The following is a 17903-nucleotide window of genomic DNA, read 5'->3' on the forward strand; positions in this document are numbered from 1 at the left end:
AAATTAACTCAAAATGAATCAAAGACCTAAGTGGAAGAGCTAAAATTCTTATAAGAAAACATAGGGGGAAAACATCATGACACTGAATTTGGCAATGATTTCTTGGATTTGACATGAAAAGCACAGGCAACAAAAGAAAAAATAGATAAACTGAACTACACCAAAATTTGAAACTTCTGTGTATCAAAGAACACAATCAACAGAGTGAAAAGCAAACCACAGAATGGGAGAAAATATTTGCAAAAATAAGTCTGGTAAGGGATATATATCGAGACTATATAAAGAACTCCTACAACTCAGCAACGACAACAAAAAGACCTGATTAAAAAGTAGGGGGGGAAAAGTAGGTAAAGAGCTTAAATAGACATTTCTGTAAAGATATACAAATGGCTAACAAACACATGAAAAGATGCTCAACATCACTAATCATTAGGGAAATCAAAAAAGTACAGTAAGATACCACTTCAGTACTCTGGTTTCTCTTCAGGCTGTATAAATCTTTTGCCTGTTACTAAAGATTTCTGTGGAGAAAAGCAACTGTGAGTTTTAACCCAATTAAAAAAAAAGGATACAACTTCATATGCATTAGGATGGCTATCATCCATAAAACAGAAAATAAGTATTGGCAAGGATGTGGAGAAATTGGAACACTTTTGCACTGCTGGTGAAAATGTAAAATGGTTTAGTCACTATGGAAAACAGTATGGTGGTTCCACAAAACATTAAAAATGTATTAATACATTAAAAATGTATTAATGAATACCAAATGAATAAGCAATTCCACTTCTGGGTATAAACCCAAAAGAGTTGAAAGCAGGGACATTCATGTTCATAGTAGCATTATTGACTCTAGCCAAAAGGTGGAAACAACCCAAGTATCCATTGGCAGACGAATGGATAAACAAAACGTGGCATATACATACAATGCAACATTATTCAGGCTTAGAAAGGAAGGAAATTCTGACACATGCTACAACAGGAATGAACCTTGAAGGTACTATGCTAAATGACATAAGCCAGTCACAAAAGCACAAATACTATACAGCTCCACTTATATGAGGTAATTAGAATAGTTAAATTTATAGAGACAGAAAGAATAGTGGTTGTCAGGGACAAGGGGCACAGGCAGGGAGAGTTGTTGTTTGATGTGTACAGAATTCCAGGTCTGGAAAATGAAAAAATGTCTGGAGTTGGATGGGTGGTGATGTTGCACAAACTGAATGCATTTAATGCCAATGAATGGTACACTTAAAAACGGCAAAAATGGTAAATCTTATGTATATTTTACCACAGTTTAAAAAAAATTAAAAGTACCTTGTTCGTCCTCAAAAAAAATTTGAATAAGGAAAGAGAATAAAAATCATCCCCAATCCTTTGTCTAGAGATTCCCACTTTTAAAAAAGGTGAAATTCAAAAAAAAAGGTAAAATTCCATGTAATCCATTATAAACGTGCTGTCATATTTTTTTGATTAGTTAGTTGAATGTTATAGTCATCTGTGGACTAAAACACATTTTCATTACTTATGTGGTTTTCTTCTTTCTTCTTTTTTACACACATCGGGATATTAATAGTGTGACAGCTGCTGTGTCTCGGATTCGAAATTAGATAAGGTCACAGGCTCCCCCTTGCAGTGCTGTGACAGTACAGTGTATAATTTCTTAAATTCCAAGACTAGAGCCTTTTTGTTCTGTGCTCATCAAGACCTTGAGCAGAGCCCTTAAACTGCCCACCCCTTTGTGTAATCAGGTCCAGCAGATAAAGTCCAGCTTTCTATGAACCAGTTGAGAAGCTGAATTCCTTAAAACAAGAGAGTAGTCATTGCTAAGGCACAACTAGATGATTATTTTCTCACTGGGGTTGTTTATCCAGCTCTGTAAATTTAATCCCCTCAACATAAACCCACTAGATAAGATCCAGGACAGATAAAGCATCTGTACCAGATCTGGTACTAGACATCTCTGTAGAGATAGCTCTGGTACATATGGCTCTGCTTATTAGGTTAAACTTTCTTCACCTCCTTCCTTTCTCCTATGATTGTCTCCTTTTCAGATGGTCTCTAGAAGTTATTTTTCAAACTTGAGCAAAGTCCTTCAGTGTGATCCTGTCTGGAGGATTGACTGGCAGAGTGGCCTTGCCACAGGGCTATTTGCATGAGGAACCAAGACTCTTCTGGGAAACAGCTGATCCCATGGGAGGAAGGGAACCATTTTGGTTGAAGGACAATGGAGCAGGGTCAGAGGGGAAGGGTGAGTCTGAGGGCAGCACAGTGTCTGTCACTCAGACTCCCCTCCAGCCCAGCCCCCGCCACTCATGCCTGAGTCCCAGTGTGAGGGCCTGCCATAAAAGACCCAAATAATCAGTAGAGGAATTGGTAAATTAGAATTCAAGGCATTGAGCTTCTACAGTAAGGGGGAAGGCAGGAAGGGGCAGCCCTCTGTATCTTGCATCATGCTCTCAGGATAGACATCAGCCTGAGCAGCCTCCAAGTAGACAGCAACTGATATAAACAGAAGAGAAAGACTTTGGGGCACAAAGAGCAGCGCTGGCTGGGCTTCCAGCAGGCTCTTACAGGGGCGGCCATCATTACCACAGTGGGTTGGAGCAGGAAAAAAGGGCAAAATGGCAGCGGCCAAATGGTAGCGCTGAGGACTGGGTGGAACATTTGTGGGTCATCCTGTGAGGACTTCCATTCCAGCCTTTCCCACAGAGCAGGTGAGCAGAGGTAGAAGGGGGGAAAACTGGCCTCGTGGCTTTGGTTTTATCCTGGTGAGGGCTGAAAACTACGGGTAATACTTTTTCAAATGGGAAAAAACTTCAACTAGACACGGTAAGACTACATCATCAAGGTAGACTTTATACATGTGGTTTATTTGAATCACATAACATTGAGTTCCTTTGGATTTGTGGTGTTTTTTGATGTATTCATTGCAGCCCTTGACCTAAATAAATTCTACAGTTATGACATATATTTGACCAACTTAGAACAATTAGAGTTTAATTTTTTGAACAAAAATACAAGCAAATCTCAGCCATTATGAACCTATGGGGAATGTCACACTTACATTTACTTTATAACTAATTGAGAGCTAGTACTTTAAATACTAAAGCTTTTTCATTTTAAGGGTTTGGGAATAAGGACATCCTGTAATCAATTAGAAAGTCCCTCCCCTCTTAAAAATTATAATGTACATAAGTAAATATCTTTTTGAGAACTTATAGTGGTCATCTAAATATCAATTGTCCTGCTGTGCTGAAGATGTATATTGTTATGTGGTTCCTTGATCCACTTGCTTTTTGTCTTTCTTTTTATACAAGTTCCTGATGTAAACTTAGAGCTAGTTTTTTTGTTTGTTTGTTTTTGCTTATTTTTACACCTACTCAAGAGAAGCAGTGCGGTAGAAAGATCAGGCCCTTGGGAATCTTGAGTTAGAAACACACATCAGCACTACTGCAAATGTGACCTTGAATGAGTGAGTTAGCTTAGCTTCTCTAAACTTAGTGTCTTTATCTGTAAAATGGGTATAGCAGTAGCTACCTCACAGGTTTTACATGGGCTAATATATAAAGATACCAAATGTTACCCTTTGGGAGTCAAACAGACAAATAATGGCTCCAATGACCTTCAACCAGTTAACTCTGAACTTCAGTTTCCTTACCTGTATGACAATGAAATATATATGAAGTGACTAATAATAATGTCCGGAATACTGTATATGCCCAATAAAAGGCAATTTCCTCTTTTCTTTTCTCGTAAGAGTGAATTGGCTGATGCAGAACAGCTGAACTACTGGGCAACATAACCAAAAGCCTTTCCACAAACTGAATCAATAAATCAAAGGCTAAGTTTTTTCTCATCCCTGTTGCTCTCAATATCCTGTGACTGCCCAAACCACTCATAACATCAGAGATTCCTATGCCACAAACCTAACAGATAACCGGCAAACCCATGTTGGCTTATCCTGTGCTTCTGAGCTTCCTGCACTATTTGTTGATGTGATTTGAAGGAGAACTTCCCTCCCTAATTCGAGACTTTGGATTACACTGTTTGCTGTAGAGTCTCAGTTCGTTCATCACCACTGTCAAAAGATTATATTGCAGCAGAAAGGACTTAACATTTTTTCTAAACTTTTCTGAGTATTCTATTTAAAACCTGGCATTAGTAAGAAACAATGTTAAATAGCACATCTTGTGCAGGCTCTCACGCTGAAAGCAGGCATTGCTTATAAATGAAGGTGCGACACAAGCCAAGGCCTCTGATTTAAGACAATAAAAATAACTACAAAAAATAGAGCTGTTAATTTTTTGAAATTGCATCTTTGATGTTTAATAAAATTCCTATACAGTGTTCCTACTTGGAATGTTCTTTTTGAAAGACATCAGATCTCAAAAAGCCACAAAATTTCTATACTATTTGTTATTTGCCAATTGCTTTTGATGGGTAATATTTGGCCTTCGAGTGCCATGTCTCAGTCTGAAATACCAAATCTACCCTTTCAAAGAGAAAATTTAGTTAATTACATCGACTCCTACAATTATCTTTCTTTTTCACTATATTGGACCAGAGATGGGGCACATGCAAAAAATATTTAAATAAGAAAAGCTCATGTGTATTGTTATCTAAGTGCTAGTGTTTAGGAGCTACATGATGCTCTGTGATTTGCAAATGGGCATAAAATTTGAAGAACTGACACTTCTGATGCCTGATACTTCCCTAATGACTATACTCACCAGTTTGTAATTCTAATTGCTCTCTTTTGTGTCCCTAGCCCCTAGCACAGTGATAGACACAAGTGGGTGCTCAATGAACATTTGTTAAATGTATGAATAATATGTAGGTGTTGTGTGTATGATTCTACTTATCCAACAACAATTTCCTGTGTTTCCCTTTTCCTAAGTGTTTACATTTGATCCTTTGAGGACAGAATAGCTTTTTTAAAATCTACCTTTTACCTTTCACGAGAGAAAGCTTAGATTCCAAAAGATATTGGCTTATTACTTTCAATAATATTCATGAAATTCCGGTCAAATCTCCCCATGATTCAGGTTCCTTATTGTATATAAGTAACAAATAGAAACAAAATGCAGTTGATTCTCATTATTTGCAGCAGTTATTTTCTGTAAAGTTACCACGAACATTAATTAGAGAATACTGAATATTGCTCCTGGGGGAAATAGAGTTTTATGTGTTTTTCTGTTTAAAGACAAAAGAATAGATGAATGAATATACCTGGGTAGTAATCTGACTTCTGTGTGAGGGAAAGACTATCTGAAATGACGAAGAAAATGATTAGAAATGATTCTACATGTAAAAAAAATCATAGCCAATTAAATGGCAAAAAAGAAAGAGAATTATTTCCAAGAATTTTGACAGATAGAGGGTAACTATCCTCAATTATAAAGAGTTTATGTATATCAGTGAGAAAAATCCTAAGGCTCAATAGAAAAATATACAAAAGATATAAATAGACAAAACACAGATATATAAAATGTTCATTAGGAAATAGTTCAACTTAATTAACAACCAAAGAAATGTAAATTAAAGCTATAATGAGATACCATTGCTCACCCTTAAATCAGGACACATTTTAGAATTATAATAGCTATTACAAGTGAGAATTTGATTAATGGGCATTCTCATAATTTGGGGAGGAAGTCATCCGGATTCTGGAAAACAATTTGGCAATAGATGCACATAAGAGATTAAAATATTCATACTTTTTAATAGAGAAGTTTAACAAGAAGGACAAAGATTGGTGCACAAATATGTTCATTACAATATGTTAATTTACAACAATGAAAAAATGGAAAAACCTAAATACTCAGTAATAAGGATATAGTTGAGTAAAATATAATGCTTGCATAAGACAAAATATTTTACAGACTTTAAAAATTCTATTTCAAAAAATGTTGAATGATGTAGAAAATGCTTATGACAAATTATATATATATATATATATATATATATATATATATATATATATCCAAACTTGTATGTGCACTGTGCTTGCAATTATGTAGAAAAGAAAAATGTGAATAAAATACTCACCAAAATATTCACAATTGTTTTCAAGGCTGGTAGAATTATGCAAGATTGATATTTTTTAGTAACTTTAATATTTCTAAATCAGTGTTTTTTAAACTTTTTTCAATTTCATTCTCCTAAGGAAACTTTTTAGATATTTTTTCCTAATCGCCTTCCTTTTGAAATTTTAATACCCCAGATATACTGTGTATCTGTTTATGCATAGTAGTCTTTTTGAGGGTCACAAACGATTGTGACATCTAAAATTCCTTTACCCCTCCAAGAACCAGTTTTTACCTTATTGGGAAGAATAGCACTCTCATTGAAAATCCATGTTCTAAATGATCTATTTTAAACTTGTTTTACTTTGAAAATCAGAAAAAAATACTTTGTAAAAGAAAGTTCTGAAATGGGTATTTTCAACTCAGAGTAATAAATCTGTAATAGTAGAATTTCTGGTCCTCTTATACCAGAAATATTGAAATATAGATCTTTGTATCATGCCTAAAATCGCTTGTGTAGGTGTACATCTATTCCAACTAATATGTCTGGCTCTCTATGTGCAATATGAAACTAATGCACAGAGGGTACCAAAATAATATATACACATTTCAAGAAAGGAAAATTGTATTAAAATTGTAATATTCAACATATACCGATAACAAAAGATGAATACAAGTCACGTTTGACGTCTGCAATTATGAGAGGTGCTCAAAGTGGTTACCAACAGCATAATTTTAATACAGGCTTTTCCTTTCTTAAAATTTGCATACAATTTTTTGGTACCCTCTGTATTTTGCTGAGAAGGACAGAGTTGAATTTAATAACAACCAATACTTACACTGAACCCTAGTATGAACAAATTTCTTTTCAGGGTATTTAATTTATTTCTCTTAACGTCATTCTACAGATGAAAAAAATAAGGCTCAATGAAATTAAATAGCTTTCCCAAGGTCACATGATTAGTAAGAAACAGTGTTATTTGACTTCAAAATATTTATTCTTTCCATTACCACTTGCTGCGGGGGTCAGTAAAAGCTTTCTGTGAAAATATGATAAAAGCACAAAGCAAGGGAAGGCCCCAGAATGAAATTCGCTGGGTAATGTTTCCTGTACTAACATTCATCCACAATGGTACGGCCACCATCTGCTCCAATTTCCCCACACTACATAACCTGATTGGCTTGCCATGATCTTGCCAACATTTTTTGAGCAGTGTCATCTCTTTAGTAACTTCCCTAAAAATGCCATGCTTCTGTCTTCAGGCCAGAGAATGTGAGATGGTGAACCCAAACCTGTAAACTTACTTCTCTGACTCTCCAAGACCCCTTGCCAAGCCACTGCTGCTGGAAGACAGCCCTAGAGCATGACTTCTTGCAATGCACTTTGAAGTAGATAAAATATGCACTCATGGACATCTGTCTGTTATTTCCTGCACTCACAGCTTTGTTCTTCTTTATTGCCAGAGAAGTCTATGGATGATGTCACTTTTCTCTGAAGAGAACAGGCCATCAGAGCTTTTCACTGACATAATTAATTATCTGTAACTTGATTCTGGGCCAGAAAATTCTCAAAGCACAGCCCCCAAAAGAATTAACTCTACTGTGCTTGCTATTCTTAAACTTTTAAAGAGACAGGGTACCATATCTCTTTTTTTTTTTCTCAGACACTGATAATGGTAGTTTTGTTCAGTGATATCGAGTTACAGAAAGTGAACTGGGGCACTATTCTATGATTTCACAAGGAAGACCTCCGCTTCAATGGGCAGCAAACTCTAAAGGTCATTACAGATCAAGTATACAAAGCAAAGCTTTTAGGGCTTAGTCTTAAATGCTACAGGAATGCATCACAATTACTGAATAGGCTCTTTGGAGGATCTTGTGAATCTGCAGCCAGAAAAATGAGATCTCAACCAGAGCTACCATGTTGAATTATCTACAAGGTGAAAAGCTTTAGTCTACCAGCCACAAAAGCCTAAAACATGAATATTTTAAAACTTAACAAGATATAAGAAATTATCAGCATGGTGATCATAAATTTTGAGAGTTTTTCACCTGTGTCTTTATATAAATCTAAAGCAAATTAGCCAGATCAATTTTTAAATGTGTACTTCAATGCCAGTGGGCACACTTGAAGGAATCCTGGCATGCTATAAAATTAATGCCCTAAAAAAGTAATTGACATTTCACTGAAATTTGACTGTGTATTCAAACACATTATTTGTCCATTAGCAATAGGAATGTGGTTACTGAGCTCAAAATATTTGATTCAATATTTTTACCTTAATTTTCAGGTTAATGCATATGTAAAGCATTATTTATTATTTATAGCATGATTTTTTTCCCATATGCAGTTCCTACAGTCAACCAATTTTTTTTTTATAGACTTGAGGGAAATGTTGGAAAAACTTGATTTTGTTATAAGTTTATCAACAACTACTGCCAATAACCAGTCATCATTCAACGTGGGATTCACTCTGGTTAAGCATGTTACATATCATGGTCCCGTTACTTGCAGACCCTTAATAATTATTTTTTTCATGATAGCCTAAGCCTGAGCTTTATCAGACAGCGTGACATCGATTCTGAGGTTCAAAAACCTCTGCCTTACTAGCTTGTATAATGTTCCCAGCTTTTTCACTATAAATGACTAAGAACCACTGGCCAAGATTCATATTCATAGCTGGGAACTTTCAGGGAAAGAACATTCTTGATTACAATAGAGTCAATAAAATGGCTCATGGTCCCCCTAGTTTACTTCAAGCTCCTGCTGTTTATTTGTAGTCACCAAGTTGCCAAATATTATGGCTTCAGACAATTGATATGTGTCGACCTCTACTGAGTTTTTGTGGTTAGGAACCTTATCTGAGCTGTCATTATCTTGCTTCCATCATCCACAAGCCAATGGTCAGATGAAAGCCTGGTGAAGATGACTAAATAGAAGAGGCAGGTGGATGAGATCAGACAACCAGTGTTGCCAGATTTCTCAATGCTGAACTCACCATTTTATGTTCAACAGTAGCCAGTCTTGAATAATATTATGGGAATATCCCTAGACTTCCTTCCAATTTCTCTATGACCTTCAAGACCAACAGACATGCAGTCTCAATGCTCTCTTTCCGCAGCCACTCTTTACACATGCTTAATCCCAAGAGCTAATTTAGCAAGACGCCATGGAGCTACAGTAATAGGGGCTCACTCTTTCCAACGGAAGTTCTAATGGCCATCTCACATGCATGGGGATCATTTCTGAAGGCTCACATCCCAGGATGACTTCACCACAGCAAAACATTGGAAGCATCTCTTCCTGACATGTCCGGCATTGCTTTTCTAGCCACAGTTCCTAAGGACTCACCAAGGCCATAAAGAAAGCATGCAATTGTGTACTGCTGGGATACTGCAACTGCTAAAGCAGAGGCACTTGGTGCTTTAGGTACCAAAGTAAAAAACCCAGAGAAAGCTTCACCTCCCAGACTCGCATTTGCATTTGGTCCCGCCATCATCTTTTCTAATCCCCTATCTCACCCATACCCATCTCCTGAAACTCACTGTGCTCTTTGAAACTCACATTCAAGTATAAGCCACTTCTTCTAAGTTCACAAACTCTTCCCTTCTCCTCCTTGCACTAAGGCAGTGATTTTCAAATTTGGCTGCACATTGGAATCATGTGAAACATTTAAAAAAAAAATACTGATGCTTGCTTCCTGCTTCCAGAGGTTGTTATTTAATTGGTCTGCGGTGTGACCAGGCATCTGCAGAAAACTACGAGAACCACTTCCCTAAGGGAACCCTGATTCTCTCCTGAGAACAGTGTTTCCCCAAGAGCCCTCAGAAGTGAATAATTTCTCTTCCACTTTCCTTATACCATTGGACTTGGAGGTGGGCTGGATTTCTACCTTGCTCCATATCACTGCTTACAGATCATTCTCTTCCCCTCTTGCCTAAAATGTCCTAGCTTTAAAATCTCATGACAATATCAGTTTGTAGCCTATCTTTTGGTGTCAGGTGCTATTCACACTCCCGGGTCATTTACTCCCCTTTCTTTCTTGAAGATTTTAACTCCTGGATGGCTATCGCGATCTCTAACATTACTTCTGTCAAATTTCTTGGTGATTTCAATATTCCTTTAGATGATTATTCTGATATCCTGACCTCCCAGTTCCCTGAACTTCTTTCTTCTAATAATTCTGTCCTTCACACTACTTTGGCCTCTCAACTTCTATGGTCATACTCTAGTCTTTGTCATTACCAAAACTACAACCATTGAAAATTTCAACTCTCAACCACCATCTCCTGTATTTCCAGCTCACTCGCTCTAGAGCTCCAACTCTAACAAGCCTGTGATGGCAGCAGAATCTACAATCCATTGATTTTACCATGTTTTCATTGGCCTTCACTCTCTCTCCTCCCGTGTGCTCATTTTCCTTCTCTTCCAGCTTGTTTCCATTGCATACATCCTCAATTTCATGCCCCTTCTCTCACTTGATTAGACTCTCTTGGTCAAATCACAGCCTTGGTTATATCCAGCTCTTGGTTAAATCCCATCTCTACTGCTTGTACCCATAAGTAGAGAAAATACATTACGTCACCTGATCTCACTTTAAATTCATGATCACTAACCTTAATAGGGCTGTAATGCTACCAAGAAATCACACTATCTTCCTCTAGTCCACTCCTATTTACTACTATTTTATAACTTCTCTGTTTTTTACAACTTCTCAAATATTTCATACATCTTCCCTCTTGCTATCCAGCTCCCCAAGAAAACTGAAACAATTATAGAAGAACTTCCACAATCTCCCACCACCTCTACATACCCACTGCATCTTTGTCCATATGTGTAACCTCTTGTGTTACTAGAAGTGAACTATTTGTGCTTCTAATTAACACCAACTTTTCAACACGTCCCTTAGATCCCATCCTCTCTTTACTAGTTAGGACATTTCTTCAGTCTTTTGACTATCATCAAGGTTTCCCTCCATACTAGCTCATTCTCAACAGCGTGTAAACATACTGTTATTTCTACCATCATAACAAAACCCTCTCTCGACTCCTAGAGATTCCATCACTTTTTTTTCTCCTTCCCTCTACAATAAAACTCATTTAAAGAGTTGCTTATATTTACTGCCTCTGATTATTCTCTCCTCCCAAATGAGGGGGACTCATTTGAGCCCAATCCAATCAGATTCCTGCTCCTATCACTCCACTGAAACCTCTCTTATTAAGGCAAACCATGTCCTCCTCCCTGTTGCTACATCCAATGGTCAATTCTCATTCTTCATTTTCCCAGATCCATCAGAAGTTTTGCTCTCTCTCTTGACCTTGAAAAGTCCTTCACTTTGACTCCAGAAACCCTACTTTGCTAATTTTACTCCTAAATCTCTAGCTGCTCACTCTCATTCTCTTTTGCTGATTCCTCCTCATCCTCCTGACATCTCAATACTAGAATTCCCCAGGGCTCAGTCCTTGGACTTCTTGTCTATCAAAATTTACTTTCTTCATGATTTCATCCAGTTTCATGGCATTAAATACCAGCTACATACAGGTGACTCCCAAATTGATAACTCCAGCCCACGCCGTTCCCCTGAACTCCACTCATATCCAAATACCTATTGGATATCTCTCCATAGTTGAATGTCTAACAGCATCTCAAACATAACATATGCAAAACTACATTTCTGGTCTCCACTTTCTACTCTGCTCCACCTGGAATGTTCCCCATCACAGTAAATGGCAATACATGCTTTCCATTACCTCGGTCAAACAACATTGGACACAGCCTTAGCCAATCTCTGTCTCACATATTCCATATTCAACCTGGCATTAAATACAAGCAGCCCTCCTACAAAATTTTTACAGAATCTGGGCACTTTTCACCACCACTGTTAATCCAATCCACCATCATATCTTGTCTGGATTAAACAAAGCCTCATAGTTGGGTCCCTGTTTCTGGTGGTTCACATCAACTCAGAAGCAAGGAAATAAATAAAGAACTGCTGACAAGGAAAAGATCTCTGTGCTTTCTCTACATACTCTATCACTGTCAATACATTGAACTAAAACTGGTTTGAGGTTCACAGGAATGGAATAAAAAAAGGTGTAATGACATTTAAAATTTTTAGGTAGTTATTCTGCAGATATTGTTAAGTACCTAATAACTGAGGTTCTGATTACCAGGAACAATGAAACATATCCAAATGAAAACATATCTTTTTTTTTTTAATAAAGGGGGTTCTGATTTTTTAAATTACTTTTAAAATCTTTTGAGTATTAAGTCACCTCTTTTAAAAGTAAACAAGAATATCTAGGAATTTAAGGAATAGTGTAATGAGAAAGAACTGGCCTTTTCACATGTGGAAACGTAGTGCTGTAATGATTAAGACAGCGTGCTACTACAGCACGAAACAGAGAAATCTGTGGCTTAAACTATAACTCAGAAATAGATTTAATTCTTATATCATATGATTAAAGTGACATTTCAAATCATAGGGTAATTTTGCTTGTTCAATTAATAGTTATTTACTTATTATCTCTCAGTTGTAAAACCATTTATCATTGTTCTATCCTGGGATACTGAGTCTAGAACTCTGCAAACTGCCCTCTCAGACTTCTGTGCTTGCTGCTTCCTGTTGGGTTCTGCAAGAGTAGTCATTAGAGGGATATTAAAAGCTGGGAAAGGGAGAAAGGGGAGTTCCCTTCTGTTTTGTCCTGTTTCTGACAATGTTTCTCCAGCAATAGCAGTGAGCTCCAGCTTCTTGAGACCTTCTAGAACCAGCCTCATCAAGCTCCTTTAGAACTACCAGCAAAAGCTGGACAGTGAGCCCTCCTCAGAGATGTCGCTCTTCTGAACTCCTGTGTTCTAGTAATTTCACCTCTTCCCTTTGTTTACCAGCCATAGAGGCAGTAGCTGCTTTTTACAGTTACTATCTCTAGTTACCTCAGCATTCTCTTATCTTTCAGCTTTCTAACATTTGTGTAAACAAATCCCTTTATTAACTCCTTTTGGTTTGAAATATTTGAAGTATCAATAGTTTCTGTCTTCCTAACTAGACCCTGACTGATACAACAGCCATTTACAAAAAATAAAGTGACTCACCTTAAACAGAGGTGAATTCCAGATAGACAAAATATTTAAATGGGAAAATGGGGTGGGGGGGGGAGTACTAGAAGAAAATTTGAAAGAAAATTTTCGTAATATAAGAGTAGGAAGGACTTTCTAAGCTTGATTCAAATCATAAACCATAAAAGAAAACAAGGATGTCTGGCTAATAATAGTAATAATAAATCCTGCATAGCAGGAAATGACAAAAGCAAAGGCAAAATAAAAATAATGAAATGGAGAAAATATTTGATTTACAGCTTATATCACAAATAACTAATTTCTTTACTATATAAAAAACCAACAATCCAATGGAAAAACAGTCAAAGGATAGAAACAGACTAATCACCAAAAGCAAATACAAATACCTCTAAAAACATTTGAAAAGTTGTTTAACCTCACTCATAAGAGAAATGTAAATTAAACTACAAGGCGATGCCCATTTCATCTACTGAATTAGCAAAGTAATTAAAATATCAGGTTGGCAAAACAATTGATACATACCATGTTGGCAAGAGTGTGAAAACAGCCCTATGAGGGCAACTTAGCAAAATCTACCACAAGTTTATATACCCTTTGACTCAGCAGTTTTAATGCTGGGAATATGACCAAGAGAAATACTCTTACATGGGTGATAAATGTATGTATAATGTACTCATGCAGCATTGATTGTGATCACAAAAGTCTGAGCCTATCAACAGGGGACTGCACTAAGGTACACCCAACAATCATACACTCTGCAGCCATGGTGTATGCAAAAGTATGAGGTTGGTGCAAAAGTAACCTAATTGCAGGTTTTGCAATTATTTTTAACCTTTTAAACCGCAATTACTTTTGTACTATAATAGATTTATCAGTATGATCACTTCGTAGGTTATATAAATGTCTAATCATTATGTTGTACACCTGAAATTAATATAATGTTGTATGCCAACTGTAATTTAAAAAAATTACTTTTTAAAAAAGAATGTAAAAATCTCTGTATAGCATAATACGGAAAGATATCCAAGGCATATTTGATATCTGCAAAAGGCCAATTTCAGAACAGTGTATCTAATATGCTCCATTTATATAAAAAACAAAAAGAATGCATGCACACTTGCATACACTATAACTTTTTCTAGCTTTTCAACCATATGTATGAATTAGCCATGTAAATTTTTTAATAAAAAGTTTTACATTAACTAGACATTGTGATCATTTCATAATACATACAATTATTGAAGCATTATGTTTTATACCTGAAACTAATATAATGCCATATGTTAATTATACCTTAATTTAAAAAAACATAAAACATAATAAAACTGTTTTAAATTACAAAAAAAAAAACTTTAACATAAAATTTTAAAAATATATAAACTTTACCCCTAGAATTATATTTGGACACAGTTTAACTACTCAGCAAAAACATGGCTCCAACCATACACTTGCCTTATCTTATAATTACAACACGATTCCTGAGCATGTAATTACAATAAGACTCCACCTTTGAAGAGATACAGGAATGGTACTCTGTCGAAATATAAAAATCTCTGACCACTTGGACAGAACAGAAGTTCTCTCCCAGGAGTCCTTGAACAAACATGTGAGCAAGTTATAACAAACAATGGAAAAAGGTTTTAAGCACTAGCCGAGCAGTAAGTGTTTGTATGTAGAATTGCCTTTCCTGCCTATGACCTTCACTGGATGTGAAAACAACACTAAAAATCAAGTAGGACAAAAACCAATGAATAGAATCAGTGCATTGCTCCTATCAGCCAACCTTGAACATGTGGACTATTAGTGCCTTTTTCTTTCAAATCATTTGTATAATACACAATGAAAGAAAATAGCTCCCAATAAGAAGAGGCTCTCAACACCATTTAAAACAGGAAATGTTGAAGGGACTGCAGGCAAGTCATATAACAGGACCACAGATTGCGGGGATGAAACGAAAGATGAGGATAGAGTGGTGAGCAGGTGCCAGTCCATACAAGCCTCACAGAGCAACAGCAAGCCTCTGAGTGTTTTAAGCAGAGAAAAGACTTGACCCATTTGTATTTTAAAAAGCTAACTCTTGATTGACGTCATCAAAATGGCAGCATGAGGTGAGCCTCTGTAAAGCTCCCCTGGAATTTACAACTAATCGAACAACAATAACTCCACAAAGGACTCCCTGCAGAGCAGACAGGCAAGATGAAGAGGCCCACTACTGAATTCACCTAAAGGTGGGCAAATCGCTCAAGCGGGGGAGGAGAGAAGGAAGAAGTGTAGAGATGGAGACATGGGAGCGCAGGACGCAGACCTAGCTCAGTGCTCCGAGCTCGCTGCATCCCGGAACTACTGCAGCTGCGGGAAAGGGAATAACTCGGACTGCTAAGGCTCTGCTTATGACCCACCGGGATGAGGGGGCAGCATATAACACGGGTGAAACCAATGCTCACGGCAGAGACCTCGGAGAAAAGACTGAGAGAAGAAGGCTGAAAACGGTGGTTTAAGCCCTCACTGCCAAGCAGAGAATGGAAGACTTAGGCACTGAGACTAGCTGCCCCCTCCCTACCCTCCCAGAGCTCGCCCTGCCCCCACCTGCCCCATGCTAAAAGCGGAACAGCAGCAGTGACAGATCAAAAGAACAGAATATTTGCTGTTCTGAGAACTGTGGACCGCAGACACAGATTCGCAGCCCAACTAGCTCCAGCAAAGGGGAGGGAGCTGAGGAAGCAGGACCGGCTGTGGTGGTGGTCGCCCCCATTGCTCTGGGCCACTTCTCACAACTCAGCCCGTCCCTGGCCCCACCTATCTGGGCGGATTCCTGCAGGAGTAAATAGAACTGCTGAAACATACGGGCTCTGAATCTGGTGCAGGAAGAGCTTTGGAACTTCAAAAGCTCTCTGCATACCCACACGGACACTGCATCCTGTGACCCAGGCAAAATATTAACAGAGGAGAAGCCCGTCTCCCAGGGAATCCCCCCATTGTGTGAGAAGCTGGAATAGTGCAGAGAAAACATAGCACTACTGTGTGAGAGAGAAAAAAAGGCTGCAGTCAGAGAGAAAATAAAACATTCTACCAACAAGTACTGGAAAACAAAAGAAAGACCTCTTCCTATCAACCTGTTGCAGAAGCCACTCCTGTAGATGTCTAGGAAGAGAAATAATAAATCAGTAATTGCCATGAATAACCAAGGCAACAAGACAGCTCAGAAAGAAAGTGAAAAGTCTCCAGAAAAGGAACTTAAAGATATGGAAATATGTGACTTAAATGACAGAGAATTCAAGATTGCAGTTCTGAAAAAAACTCAACGAGATGCAAGAAAACACAGAAAGGCAGTTTAATGAACTCAGAAACACAATCAAAGAACAACATGAGCATTTTACGAAAGAGATTGAAATTTTAAAAAAGAACCAGATAGAATTTCTAGAGATTAAGAACTCAATAGAAGAAATTAAGAATGAAATAACCAGCTTAGGTAGTAGAGTTGACCAGATGGAGGAAAGAATCAGTAACATCAAAGATAGAAACCTGGAAATTACACAGATGGAAGAAGAAAGAGACTTGAGACTTAAAAGAAATGAAAGAACTCTACAAGAACTTTCTGACTCCATCAGAAAGAGCAATATACGAATAATGGGCATACCAGAAGAAGAAAGAAAGAAAGAAGGGAACAGAGAATATATTCAAACAAATTGTCGATGAGAACTACCCAAACCTGTGGAAAGAACTGGATCCTCGAATTCAAGAAGCAAATAGAACACCTAATTACCTCAATCCCAACAGGCCTTCTCCAAGGCACATTGTATTGAAGCTGTCTAAAATCAACAAGAAAGAAAGAAGCCTCAAGGCAGCCAGGGAAAAGAAGACAGTAACCTACAAAGGAAAGCCCATTAGATTATCATCAGATTTTTCAGCAGAAACTCTATAAGCCAGGAGGGAGTGGAACCAAATATTCAAACTATTGAAAGAGAGAAATTATGAGTGAAGAATAATATATCCAGCAAAGATATCCTTTAGATATGAAGGACGAATAAAGACCTTCCCAGACATACAGAAGCTGAGGGAATTTTCTAATACACGACCTGCACTACAAGAAATACTAAAGGAGGCTATTCGACCACCATCAACAGGGACAATTTGTGGCAACCAAAACCTAAAAAGGGGGAGAGTAAAGGCCTGAACCGGAATATGGGAATGGAGAAAGTAAGCGTGCTGAAGAAAATGGAATACTCTAAATATCAAACTTTCTTTTACATAAACTTAAGGGTAACCACTCAAAAGCAATCCAGAACTGAAATATATACTGTAATAAAAGAAGAAACAGAGGGAAACATCATAGAATACCACCACACAGAAATAATAGACAACAACAAAAAGGCAAAGAAACAATGGAGACACAGCCTTACCAGAAAACTAAAGATAGAATGACAGGAAATCCTCACATATCAATAATCACCCTAAATGTAAATGGACTGAACTCACCAATAAAAAGGCACAGAGTAGCAGATTGGATCAAAAAACTAAACCCAACCATATGCTGTCTCCAAGAGACACATCTCAGCTACAAGGACAAGCATAGACTCAAAGTGAAAGGGTGGAAATTGACACTCCAAGCAAATGGTACCCAGAGAAAATCAGGTGTAGCCATAATGATATCAGATGAAATAGACTTCAGGGTGAAAAAGATAACAAGAGACAAAGATGGACATTTCATAATGGTAAAAGGGACTATACAACAAGAAGACATAACAGTCATCAATATTTATGCCCCCAATCAGGGAGCACCGAAATATACCAAGCAACTA

General features: G+C 37.4%; 1 protein-coding gene and 1 non-coding gene across 6 annotated transcripts in view; one reads left to right on the forward strand and one right to left on the reverse strand.

The window, feature by feature from the left end:
* The window catches only part of FILIP1 (filamin A interacting protein 1), a 231487-nt gene that overhangs the window by 73794 nt on the left and 139790 nt on the right, over positions 1 to 17903 (reverse strand). The window lies entirely within an intron of this gene.
* On the forward strand, positions 468 to 582 carry LOC141572026 (U5 spliceosomal RNA). Its single transcript, XR_012497037.1, has one exon. It is a non-coding gene; the product is annotated as a U5 spliceosomal RNA (small nuclear RNA).

The sequence above is a fragment of the Rhinolophus sinicus genome, linkage group LG05 (genome assembly GCF_036562045.2).
Source record: "Rhinolophus sinicus isolate RSC01 linkage group LG05, ASM3656204v1, whole genome shotgun sequence".
Classification (NCBI taxonomy): Eukaryota; Metazoa; Chordata; class Mammalia; order Chiroptera; family Rhinolophidae; genus Rhinolophus; species Rhinolophus sinicus.